Source organism: Sus scrofa, chromosome 2, assembly GCF_054392235.1.
Source record: "Sus scrofa isolate SSC_HxYL_T2T_F1_AM1 chromosome 2, Sscrofa_HxYL_maternal_Yorkshire_Landrace_v2.0, whole genome shotgun sequence".
NCBI lineage: Eukaryota > Metazoa > Chordata > Mammalia > Artiodactyla > Suidae > Sus > Sus scrofa.
This window is the reverse complement of record NC_139384.1, coordinates 137,653,399-137,667,377: the sequence shown is the minus strand read 5'-3', so window position 1 is coordinate 137,667,377 and position 13,979 is coordinate 137,653,399. Positions and strand designations below refer to the sequence as shown.

The 13,979-nt window shown below is 38.3% G+C and overlaps 1 long non-coding RNA gene across 1 annotated transcript; it reads right to left on the bottom strand.

Moving 5' to 3' along the window:
- Nucleotides 1-6,759: 6,759 nt before the first annotated feature.
- LOC146405718 (uncharacterized) lies at nt 6,760-12,869 on the bottom strand. Its single transcript, XR_014838708.1, has 2 exons — nt 8,581-12,869; nt 6,760-7,374 (listed from the first exon to the last, which is right to left on the bottom strand). It is a non-coding gene; the product is annotated as an uncharacterized LOC146405718 (long non-coding RNA).
- Nucleotides 12,870-13,979: the final 1,110 nt, after the last annotated feature.

The following is a 13,979-nucleotide window of genomic DNA, read 5'->3' as shown; positions in this document are numbered from 1 at the left end:
CTCGTCTTTCCTGGCAAGGAGTCAGCCAATGAAAAGCCATGAATCTTTTGTTTACTATAGCCACTCAACTTCCTTCTCCCCTCTATAAAAGTGCTCTCTTTCCCTTGCTATGTGGGAACCAGCATGTGGTTCACCATGACTACAGATCCCAAATTCAATTCTCTGCTGATCCTGATAAATCTGTTTTTGTTGAAGAAATAACTGATGGTCTATTTGCCTTAGGTCACCACCTAGGGGGAAAATGTCCTCCTGCCTGGCCATCTTAAGAAGACTAGGCAGTCCTAAGACATAAACAAATTTCAACGATTAGAGATTTGCATGTAAAATTTATTTGGACCTTCACACCACAAACAAAAATTAAATCAAAATGCATCAAGACCTAATAAACTGTAAAATGTTTATTAGAAAGAAACACAGATGAAAATCTTCTCAACTTTGAGTTAGGCAATGATTTAGCAAAAGCACAAAGAACAAAAGAAAAATTTAAACTTGATCAAAATTTAAAACTTTTGTGTTGTGCATTAAAGGACATTATAAATAAAATAAAATACAACCCAGAATAGGAGAAATTATAACTGATAAAAGCCTAGTATTCAGAATATATATATATATATACACATATATATACACACATATATATACATATATATATAATTCCTACAACTCAACAATAAAAATACAGATGACACAATTAAAAAATGAGCAAAGAACTCATATGTTTCTCTAATATATAAACAGATGGTTAATAAACACATAAAAAGATGCTCAATACCATCAGTCATTAGGAAAATTTAAACCAAAATCACACTGAGATACCATGTTATACCCAAGAGAATGCTTATACTTTAAAAAATTATTCTGAAAAATGAAAATTAGTAAGTATTGACAAGGATGTGGAGAAACTGGAAATCTTCATATGTTGCTGCTGGTAGTACAATCATTGTGGAAAATTTGACAGTTTCATAAAATTTTAACATAGAGTTACCACATGGTCCTGAAATTCTACCTTAGAAATTTGAGAGTCTAAGTCTACGTAAAAATTTGTGCACAAATGTTAATAGCATCGCTATTCATAATAGACAAAAGGTAGAAACAATCCCAATGTTCCTTAATTGATGAATGGATAAGCAAAAATTGTAGACACATACAATGGAATATTATTCAGTCAAAAAAAGTAAAGAAGTACTCTTACATGACACAACTTGGGTAAACCTTAAAAACATTTAGGCTAAATAGAGAAGCCAGTTTCAAAAGGTCACATATTGTGTAATTTCATTTAAATGAAATGTATAGTCGAAGCAACGGAGACTGAAAGAAGATGAGAGGTTGCCAGAGGCTGAGGTGTTGAAGGGTGATGGGAAGTGACTGCTTAATGGGTATGGGGTTTCTTTTAAGGGTGATAAAAACTTTCTGGAATGAGATAATGCTATTGGTTGCACAATGTATATAATGCCTCTGAATTGTACACAATGAAATTGTTAAAATAGTAAATTTTTATGTGAATTTGACTCAATGATAATTATAGATAGGTACACACATAGATGCATACATACATACATATACAGAAAGAATTCTACATCTGTACTTTCATGTAGAGAAAACCCACAAGAGTTCATATTTTAAGGATTTTTTTAAAACTTAGAGAATAATATATTTCCAATTATAAAATGACTACTTAGAAGAACCTTTTTAGATTAGCAATTGAGAATGTTGCTAATCTGCATTCATTTTCTCTTTGGCCCCCAAAAGTATTACCTTTATTTAGCACCATACAAGATATTCACTGCAGGTATACTGTGAAAGCACAAAGGATAGAAAGAGAGAAGTAAAAGCTAATTCCTTCCACTAGAGGAAGACATTTTCTAAGTGTATTGGTATATAGACATATGTGCAAATAGAACTTAATCTATTCGTGTCTAAATCAGCATAAATAAATCTTTAGCTGGCTAAAGCACTGTTTTGTTCCAAAATAAAATTTTAAATTCATATTTTTAACCAATAATAAAGAGTAAACAAAGGAACCTAAAGTTATTTTCCTGTTCTACTTAATTATTTTTCATTATTTTTCCATTAACAAAGTCAGATACAACAGAAATTTTTGTATTTCCCTTGTGTGCATTTTGGTTAACATCTGACTTTGGTCTATATATTATCTCAAAGTAAAATGCTGAGGTACATTAGCACTGAATTTTAAGCTCTTGAGCTAACTAGATATCTATACCAAAATAATGTAGTATAATTAATATGAAACATCAAAATGTTTCATATTAAAAACATATAAAATGTCACCTTAATGCATAATGCAACTTATATTACCAAGGACTCTTTAAAAGAGCAAACTGCTTGTTGAACACTTATTATACCAAAGGTCTAGTTAAAAGTAGATGATTATGGAGTTCCCGTTGTGGCGCAGTGGTTAACAAATTTGACTAGGAACCATGAGGTTGCGGGTTCAGTCCCTGCCCTTGCTCAGTGGGTTAACAATCCGGCGTTGCCGTGAGCTGTGGTGTAGGTTGCAGATGCGGCTCGGATCCTGCGTTGCTGTGGCTCTGGCGTAGGCCGGTGGCTGCAGCTCCGATTCGACCCCTAGCCTGGGAACCTCCATATGCCACGGTAGCGGCTTAAGAAATGGTAAAAAGCCAAAAAAAAAAAAAAAAAAAAAAAAAAAAAGTAGATAATTATCATAGCAGTAGGTGAAAGATTTCTTTCACTTTTAACTACATTATTATTATCCAATAATTTTTATCTCATTAACTATACATTGTCTAAAGAAAAACTGAAGGTCGTGGGTAGCAAATGTTATAACAAAATGAAGTTTGAAATAATTGTGCTTGCTCTTGAACTTTTTCCAGAACCAACCCCAATCTCTTCAGGGTTTCTGTGTTCTTCCAGATAAAAAGCAACCCATGGGGAGCCACCTCTTGGGTTCACTTATCTATTAATTCAACAAAGATGCTACAGCATCTTTGAACGACTTTTGTACCTGTCTTGTGCATATCATCTCCACAAAGCCCAACTAGCCCCTTCTGTCATTTCTCCACTTTCTTTGGAATCTTAGCTCATTCCCTGTAAAGGTCCTTTCCTCTACATCATTCTCCCTCTCCAATAGCTTTGACTTCATCTTCACTGATAGACTCTTCCCCCAGTAAACAAACACATTCAAGCTCCTCCAATCATAAAAATACAAACAAAACACCCTCCTCTCTGATCCTGTTTCTACATCCAGTTATTCCTCTCTTTCCCCCTTTCCATCAGCCAAGCTTCCTGAAAGAAGAGCCTGTATCCAAAGTTTCTGTTTCCTCATGTTCTCACTCACTTCTCACTTCATTGGCTTTAAATTTTCATTTGTCTGACTGTCTGATTGCTGTGACTAGGACTTCCAACAGTGTGTGAAAAAAAAAAGTTTCTATAAATGTATAACTGGATCACTGTGCTGTACAGCAGAAATTGACAGAACACTATAAATCAACTACAATAAAAAAATTTTAAAGAAAAAAATTTTCATTTGCAAAATACTGAAAAAAATCTTAAACATAAAATTCACTCACAATCTCACCACTTTTAGAAAAATTACTTAAATGAATAAATGAATGTTTATCCCCTTCATCCAGGCCTATCTTTGTCAGGGGGCTCCTAGGAAACTCTGCCAGGGTTTTTTGATCTCTGGCCAAATGGCCATCTTTGCTTCCTCTGGAATAAAAATGAGCCATGTCTTGGACAGCAATGCAACATAAAACATGTACTTTTGTTACCCAGGAGTCATTTATACAGCTTATGACCAGGGGATGAAACAGCCCCAAGCAATTTTTTTATTTTTGGCCACACCTGCAGCATGCAGAAGTTCCTGGGCCAGGGAACAACATGACACAGCAATGACAACGCCAGATCCTTAACTGTTAGGCCACCAGGGAACTCTTTTTTTGGGGGGGGTTAGCTAAGCAATCATTTTAAATCATTTTATCTTTTTCTATGGCATGAGAACTTTCACATATTTTCATCTCTGAATATTTCTATTAGAGAATAGAGGAAATCTACTTTACAGTATCCTGTGAAAGATAAAGTTGGATTTAAATGTCATCATTATTAATGTTCTTTGATGTATAAAAAAGGGAACAAAGACCATATTACATCATGGAGCTTAAACACAAAGACCTCTTAATTGGCTATTTCCACTCTTAGGCTCTTAAAATAATTTAAGGAAAGAAGTTACTTCACCAGAGAACTAGTGGGGATAGTATCTAATAATCAATTTATATTAAGTGGCAAATAAAAGGGTCTTTGCTGAAGAGCTTTTCTGACTGAATCTGTCCCTTGGTATTCTGAACCTTTCACTCACTGTCTCATAAAAAGAACCTATTAATTAACTTGGGACTTGGTCAGAAGGGTTTTTAGCCAATAATTCCCCTAAACATCACACTATCTGACATTTAAGAATTCTTCATTTTTCCTTACATCTATACATACTTATCTATACAAGCTCATAAAACACACAAAAAAACAAAAGAAATTGTATTTCACATGAAATACATCCTAGAGCTTTTACTACCACAGTCCTGGACTTGAGAGCAGAGCACATAGAGGCTAGGCCTGGGAGGGTCAAGCAGTGATCATGTTACATACTGATTCAGGCCCTGGAATAGGAGAGACAGTACTGCAATATCACAACGTTCAAGGAGTTTGGCTGAGAAAAAAGAAAATAACAGAATAAATGGATGGGAAAGCACAAAATGCCCAATGGAGAGTCTTTTGCTTGAATCTCTGGGGTTGGAAGGGTTGACTGTGTTTGTTTACTCAAATGAGAATCTATCAGGAAACTGGGCAAATGTTGGCCCAGGTCTGTGGAGGGAAGCCAGTCAGGAGCTAAAATACTGAGTGGAGTCAGAAAACAATGGTCTAGGCCATGAGTCACGTGGCCTCACCAATCACAAATGAGCAGGAGGCACAACTCTCTCATTGATTAAGGAGGGGAGAACCAGAAATACTTTAAGAATAGCACTAAGAGCACCACACCAAGGAAGAGGGCTTTTAAAGGGACATCCGAGCAGGCAACTCTCAGGAGCTTATCTAATTTAAGTCATCCCCTTCAAGGACAACTTAGTGAGGCTGTTTCACAGTAATGCATCCCAAACCGGTGACAGATGAGATTAGAGGAGTTCTTTAAGAATAGCGCCTCTTCACCTCCATTAGAATCCCTGAGAGGAGGGCCCAAGAATTTTCTTTAAAAAAAAAAAAATCACTATCTTTAAGTGGTTCTGACACCCAAGTAAGTGTGGAAATCTCCGCTCTAGAGAGCACAGTATTTTCCAAATCCACTATTTCATTTGATTGCCATGTCCTGGTGATGATATCAAAGGCTAATAGAATCATCTTCATAGAAACGCTGAGTTAGTTTTCTTGATTAGTTCCTGTATTAGTCAGCTCAGGCTGCTATCACAAACTACCATGGGCTGGGTGGCTTAAACAACAGACATTTACTTCTCACAGTTCTGGAAGCTAGGACATCCCAGATCAAGGTACCAGCACTTTCAGTCCCTGGTGAGAACTCTCCTTCTGGCTTGCAAATAGCTCCTCCTCACCACACCTCACCTTTCCTCTTCTTATAAGGACACGAATCTCATCATGGGGACCCCTCACAATTTCATCGAAATCTAAGGCCAAAGGCCCCAGTTCCAAATATCATCACTTTGGAGGTTAGAGGCTTCAACATATGAATTCCAGGGGGACACACATGATTAATCTACAACATTTTACCCCAGGTACCCCCAAACTCATGCCATTCTTTTTTTTTTTTTTTTTTTAAGGGCTGCACCTGCAGCATATGGAATTTCCCAAGCTAGGGGTCCAATCGGAGCTACAGCTGCCAGCCTAAGCCATAGCCACAGCAACACAGGATCCGAGCTACGTCTGTGACCTACCTACCGAAGCTCAGAGCAATGCTGGATCCTTAACCCACTGAACAAGGCCAGGGATCAAATCTTCATCCTCATGGATACTAGTTGGGTTCTTAATCCACTAAGCCACAACAGGAACTCCTCATACCACTCTTATAGGCAAAATATATCCATCCCATCCTAACAGTCCCCAAAGTCTTTCATCATTCCAACATCAGTTCTAAAGTCTAAAATCCAATCTCAGCAAAACATCATCGAAATCACATATGGTGAGACTTCAGGTATGATTCATCCAGAGACAAAATCCCTCTACAGCTATGACCCTGTGACACCAGGAAAGACATTCCTATTATAAGAGCGAAACAGGAAGGAAAAAAAGAGTGAGGGATCCCAAGTAAGTCCAAAGCCTAGCAAGGCGAATACGATTAGATCTTGAACCTCAGGAACGATCCTCTTTGCTTCAGTGCTCTGCCTTAAGGACCACTGGGGCAGCAGACTTACCTCTGCAGCTCTGCCAGATGAGTCACAATCCTTAGGCTCTGGGCAACCCCATGCCTAGGGCTCCAGGCAGTTAATCTCTGGACTGGTGAAACTGAGGTGATGGCCCAACCTCTGAAAACATACAAGCAGCCCTGATGGTCTGTGAATTGCCTTCTGGATCAGTCTTCCCTTGCCTTGAAGAAAACAGCCTGTTCACAATTAGACAGCTCTATGATCCAGATGGCTGTCTTCCATTTCATCCCATCTCTGAACCCTTCACTTCAAAGTGGCAGTGGGGTAGTTGATTTGGTCTCTGGTTCACGCACATATTAATCTCCTTATCAAATGGTTCTTTGGCCACACTCTTAATGTTTGCCTCCCAACAAGCTTTTTCATTTTTTGTAATATGAAGAGGCTGAGAATTTTCCAAATCTTTAAGGGCTATTTCCATTTTACTTAGCAATTCCTTCTTCAATTCATCTCTCTCCTCTCACATTTTACTATAAGCAGTCAAGAGGAGCCAAGCTCCTCCTTCAACATTTTGCTTAGAAATCTCCTCAGCTAAATATCCAATTTCATCACTCACAAGTCCTACACTCTACAAAACAATTTAAGACAGTTCAGCCTGGAGTTCCCACTATGGAGCAACAGGATCAGCATTTTCTTTGCAGTGCCAGGAAGCAGGTTCTAAACCTGGCCCAGCACAGTGGGTTAAAGGCTCCTGCTGTGCCCTAGGCGGCCTCGGATCTGATCCCTGGCCCAGGAGCTCCATATGCTGTAGGACAGTGGCAGGGGCGGGGGTAGGGGTGGGGGTGGAGTTGAGTCAAGTTTATTGCTACTTTATAACATGGATCATCTGTTCTCCATTATCCAATAGCCTATGCCTCATATCAGTCTGAAACCTTATCAGAACAATCTTTACTATCCATAATTCTATCAACATTTTCTTAACCAACAATATTTATGTATTCTTTCTCTGAGCTGCATCTGCCCTCCACCATAGCTCACAGCAACACCAGATCCTTAACCCACTGAGCAAGGCCAGGGATCAAACCTGAATCCTCATGGATACCGTTCGGGTTTGTTACCCACCTAGCCATAACGGGAACTCCTGTATTCTTATTCTCAAAGGAAATGGAGGCTTTCTCTATACCCCCCTTGTTTCCTTTCTGAGTCCTCGCTAGAATCACCTTTAATAATCCCTTCATGGAGTTCCCACTGTGACTCAGCAGAAACAAATCCAACTAGTAATCATGAGGATGCAAGTTCAATCCCTGGCCCCGCTCAGTGGGTTGGGGATCTGGCGCTGCTGTGAGCTGCGCTGTAGGTGGAAGACGTGGCTCAGATCTAGTGTTGCTGTGGCTGTGGTACAGGCCAGCTCCAATTCAACCCCTAGCCTGGGAACTTTCATATGCCATGCATATGGCCCTAAAAAAGAAAAAAAAAAAAATCCCTTCATGACAATCTGTTTTTTCTATCATGCACCTCAAAATGCCTTCAAATTCCACACATTACCCAGTTCTAAAACCACTTTCACAGTTTTAGGCATTTGTTACAACAAGATTCCATTTTTTTGGTACCAAAATTTTATATTCATCTGCTTAAGCTGACATAACAAAATACCATAAACTGGGTGGCTTCAACAACAGTTCTGGAGACTGGGGAGTCCAGGATCTAGGTGCTAGCAGATGTGGTGCCTGGTGAACCTTCTGCCTTTCTTACTGATGGCTACCTTCTTGCTGCCCTTATATGGCAGAGAGAGACCTCAGGTCTCTCTTCCTCTTCTTATAAGGATGTCGATCCTATAATGGGGGCCCCACCCTCATGACCTCATCTAAACCTAATTACTTCCTAAAAGCCCACTTCCTAAAACCATCACACCAGGTGCTAGGGTTTCGACACACGAATTTTGAGGGGATAAATTCAGTCTTAACACTTCCCTTGGAGATGAAGTAGAGGCCCAGAAAGACTGAGCAACACGGCTAACTGCTGAACAGGACACATTTCTCATTTCCTACTTCAGTCTTCTTTCTATGAAGCCACTGTGTCCTTGCTGCAGTCAAAGAGAAGACGAGAAAACTGGGAACAAATGACACTCATTTAGTCACGGGCATCAGTACCACTGCTCTTAGTAGAGTTTTTTTTTTCTGTTATCTCCAAAATAAATTTAATTTCCCCATTAATCTGTTCCTTGACACAAACACCTTACTCACAGATATTTGAAATGACAACAAACATAGGCCTGTCAAGCTAAATATACAATCAAGGTTTCTATCATGTCATCTTTTCCATGGTAGTTCTACGCTCTTGTACTGCTTAAACAACAGCCAGTAACAGCTACCCTTCATTGAGTCCCTACTATGAGCAAAACTTGCCTACAATGAACATATCTTAATACAGCTTACCGACCAAAACTCAGTGAAATCAGTGCTAATTTCCTTCTTGGAAGGAGGCAACTGAGGCTTAGAGAAGTTAAGCAGTTTACCCCAAGGTCATACAGCCATCAAGTGTCAGAACATAAACGCAGATTTATCCAACTATCAAGCCCAAACCCTCCACCACTCTGTGCGCTAATGGTGCCCAGCGCCCCCCATCCCATCTCCTTCAGGGTCCATATCCCCACAGTAGCTGATGCTCTAGCTGCCTAACAACAATGACCATAGTTAATCGGTCTGAGAGAGACTTAAAACTCTTGCTGTTTCTCTTTCAAAATGTGGGCAAAGAAGGCTTAATGTACTTTGTCAGACAGGCGCTCTTGAGAAATAAGGACCCAGGACAAGTAGACAGTCTTGACCATGAAAGCTTTGTTGATCTAGGTGTCAGAACTTGTTTAACACGTTAGGATAGAAATCTTTCTATAAACTATTAATATATACTACATAAAATATAGTTTTCTGTTTTCCTAAGTGCCATGTAAGGAATAAATACAATATTCCTCTATGATTTAGGGCAGTATTTTCAAACATCTTCATTAAATTAGAGACTATAATTAAAAAAATTTTTCGTAGTACCTCAGTGTATCAGTCAGCCTCAGAGAAGGAGAGACGACACAGAGAGGTAACAGACAAGAGCACAGTAAATGAACTATTTAGAGCGGCGTAGCACAGTTTTGGGAATTCACAAGAGACTGATAAAATACCTAGGGGGTGGTCACTAGAGGAAGGGCTGCTGTTGACCCGTTGACTTCCAGGAGTGTGGACACTGGAGTGAGGCTCTTCTGATCTGCAGCTATCTACCAAAGCAGGTTGTCACTGATTTGCTCACTCTAAGAAAGGCTAGAATGAGGCTGCTATTGACTTGCTCACTTTCAGAAGCATGGCCACTGGAATGATGCTGTCATTGATTGATTTCCAGAGCTTGTGAACTGGAAGTTAGATTGAATTAACCATGGTTACTTTTACAGAGTTTGGGACTTTGGCTAAAGAAGAGTCTTTGCCTGACTTGGATATGAAAAATAAGGTCTTTCAATTCTTACTCCTCCCTTTGGTCTTCTCTCAGTGAAATCTAAAGAAGAGACCATAAGGGATTGTCCAGATGTTAATTTGTAGAGAGAGGTTTGATTTTCAGCTGGTGTTGCCATTTAAGTGACTCAAGCACCAATTACTGTGCAGGAAAAATAACTCTAACGGCCAACTTTTTAAAATTGTTTATATATAAATTTATACATAATGTGTAATATCAAACTTTGAAAAAAGCTGACTAAAGAATATTTAGGGCATCCAGACAAAGTCAATACAGGATTCAGGACAAAATACAAAATACAAGAAGGAAGGAAATGAAGTTCTCGTCCACATGTCTTAAAATGAGATTTTCATCTCCAGGGCACAATTTAAGATGGGTAGAATGTTACCTTATGTGACATTGGTTACAGCATATTTGACTTCTTAAAGCAATTTTTAAATTGAATGAGGAAGAGGGTGAAAAGATCAGATAAAAACTAGGAAAGGAGCTATTCTACACACTGTCAGGTTAGAGATGGCCAAGAAATTCACTCAAGAAGAGAAGCAAGAAGTTTGAAAACAAGCCCCAGCAGTCCTCACATTAGCATGCATACCAGAGCTATAAGCAAGAACACTTAGGTATAAACAAAGTACAGTAGATACAACCCAGGAGTTACTGACACTGGGTATGATGAGATTCCTGACTGGAATACACACAAATGAGAAGAGAGGTATGGGGAGGTACCATTATCAAACTGGAATGATAATACCTGCAATAAAATTCAGGAAAGTCAAGGTAAAATGACCTATGGAAAATATCTGGGAAAATAAAATTGGAAAAATGGGGATACAATTATGAAGAAACATTATAGAATACATGCCAGAGAAAGAAAATCAGATTTAAGCATACAGCCCATTGCCCGGAACAAGGTGCTAAAAAAAAAAAAAAAAAAAGAAAGAAAGAAAGAGAAAAATAAAAGCTGAATATATAAACTTTAAGAAGCACAAAACTGAGAAAACAAAGTTTAGTCATGATAGAGAGCTCCAACCGTCCAAACAACATCTCTCTTATTTTACCAAAACCAGAACATGTGACAATTTCTTTATATGCCAAAAAAAAAAAAATCTTTCAGAAAACAGAGAAAGCAAAAATTAAAGCTGCTACTCTGGACCACAAAAATGATCAGCAAAAAGGAACTGATTGATACTGCGGAAGGGTCAGGAAACTTGAAAGAAAATGTGATCTCTTCATCTTAAGACTGGTGATACTTAGTGAAGGGAACATAAGACTGTGGTTCCAGTTCTGATATTTAAAAAGGTTCTGATAAGGAAAAAAAGGGGGAGGGGAGTAGGCTTGCAAAAAAACATCTCTTCTGACAAGCTTGGCTTTTAAAAGTCCAGAAATAGAGTGCGCACAGCAAATGAACATAAGGAATAATAAAATATTTAACCCCCCTCCCAATTAGCTGATGATTTCTTTAAAAAAGTCAGAGTTAACAAAAAAGGGTCTTATAAACCATGTGTAGAGCCAGATACAAGGAAAGGGGTGAGAAATGACAAAGAGAATGTAAGATTCCACTTCTTTAAAAATTTTTTTTCTTTGTCTTCAATTTATAGAGAATAATCTTCAGCCTAGAAAGCTAAGGTAAGTGGGGTAGGATGGGGAAAAGCAAGAAGGAAAATAAGCCCATCATAGGCACAAATATTTTAAAAAAACAACTAAGTCTCCAGACATGGACAGAAGTCATCCCGAGAGACCTTGCAGGTGGTTAGTGGAACAAGGCAAAAAGACTAGGTAGAAATGGAATTCCTACTTAAAAAGAGAAATAAGGTGGATTATACAGCTACAGGTTGGTAACAATGTTGACTTCAAGTAATATTTGAGTGAATTTGGAATTCCCGCCATGGCTCAGCGGAAAGGAATCTGACTGGCATCCATGAGGGCGCAGGTTTGATCCCTGGCCTCACTCAGTGGGTTAAAGATCCAGCTTTGCTTTGAGCTATGGTGTAGGTCACAGACGTGCCTCGGATCCTGTGTTGCTGTGGCTGTGGTGTAGGCTGGTGGCTACAGCTCCAATTCGACCCTAAGCCTAGGAACCTCCATATGCCATGGGTGGCCTTAAAAAGATTAATAAAAAATTTTTAAGAAGATGAGTAAATTAGTTAAAAGGCAATTTACAATATTAGAAATAGAAATGGTGAGAGTTCCTGCTGTGGTCCATTGAGGTAAGAATCCAGCATGGCCACAGCTGTGGCTTGGATTTGATCTCTGGCCCTTGAACTTCCATATACCTCAGGTGTGACAGGGAAGGAGAGAGGGAGAAATGGTGATTTTTAGGAATGAACATGGACTTACTAGGAAAAGATATTACAAACTAAATTCAGTTCCTTTTTTAGATGGAATAATGAGAATGGGAGGGCAAAGAAATGGACTAAATGATTCACCTGGATTCCAGAAAAACATAAATAGCTAATGGTAGTCAAGTGCAAAAGAATTATCATACTTTAGAGAAACCACTTGGGCATTATATTACGGGTTCAGTGGACTGACACTGACCTTAAGGCAGGATTACTGTGACTTGACATAGGGCTTTGTCCCTACCCTCTGCTGTTTGTTATTTTTATCAATAAAAGTATAGAATTAATGATTTTGAATTTACCAATGCCACTAATTGAGTTCATTGTGCAATGTGACAGAATTAGGGTGCAAACACTTTGAAACAAATAAGAATGATGGCTTCAATTTAAGACAAAGTTTAATAAATACCAGACCTTATTCTTGTCTCAAAGAGCAGACGCATACATTCTGCAGGAGAAATCAAGGTGTTGGCGTTTTCCACTGTATTTTATCAGGAGAGTAATTGTAAATGGCACCTGCATTGAGAGCTATTGTAAACGTTATAACCTTCGGAGCCACGCTGCAAAGAAGTCTTACTCCAATCTGAGGTAAGGACACTGATGCTAAGAAGTCAAAAAACTTGCCACAGTTCTCATAAGGTAAATGAAGAAGTTCAGAATCAAATATTTTGATCCCCAAATTCATGCTTTTTCCAAGACCATACACTGCTTCGAAATCTAAGTTCACATGGAAGCCAGAATTATCTCCTTTGTTTGACTTCTAACTCCCATAGGTGCTGTGGTGCATTTTCTCTAACATTATCATAATTCTTGATGCTACTTCAAAATGACCATTCCTTTTATAAAGTGAAGTAAGCTTATCTTTTGATAAGTAGGGTCACTGAAGTAGGCTAAAAAATAAATTTAACTTTAAACATCCAAATCTTTCCAGTGTGGTCTAGAAAAGAGGCTGGCAAACTATGGTCTGCAAGTCAAATCCAGCCCCCTTCCTGTCTTTATTTGGTCCATGAGCTAAAAATGGTATTCACATTTTTAAGTGGTTGAAAAAATCAAAAGAATAGTTCATGACACATAAAAACTATATGAAATGCAAATTTCAGCGTCCATAAATAAAATTTTATTGGAACACAGCCATGCTCATTCACTTATATATTGTCTATGGCTGCTTTCATGCTACAAAGGCAGAGCTGAGTATGTGGTACTCTCATTGCTTTACACTTATGTTCAACACACTTTAAGTCTCAGTTGATGCAGTTATAACTTGACAGCATTTCAAGTGTCACACATACTGTCACACAGATATTTTATTATTTTTACTACTAATGCATATTAGTCATTTTAAAAGGCAAAGAAAAGTGAACTTTAGGGTTGCACTTTCAAGGCACGTGGAATGTGGATTATTTTGTTATACACTTACATGGCAAAGCATCATGTTTATTACTCTATGACACTTCAGCTGTGCTAAAAGAATACAATTTATATTTGTATTACCAGACTAAGCACTCATCACAACATCCACAACTCACAGGAAAGCAAGACTAAGAACAATTAGAAAACATTCAAAGAGAATACCTCATCATAATTTATTCAAACACACAAAAAATAGGAAGAAGGGTACAACCAGAATTACTTTCCAAGTGGTTCACTTATTAGCCAAGCAAAGAAAGCTACCGATGGCAAATTAAACTTAATTAAATTGTCTCTGATTTGCAGCACCTAAAAAGTATGTCTAGAGAAAAGAAACCCACTGAAGACTACTAGATTTTTAGCAAGGGCAGTTGTTTGAAAATAATCAATTGTCGACTAAAAA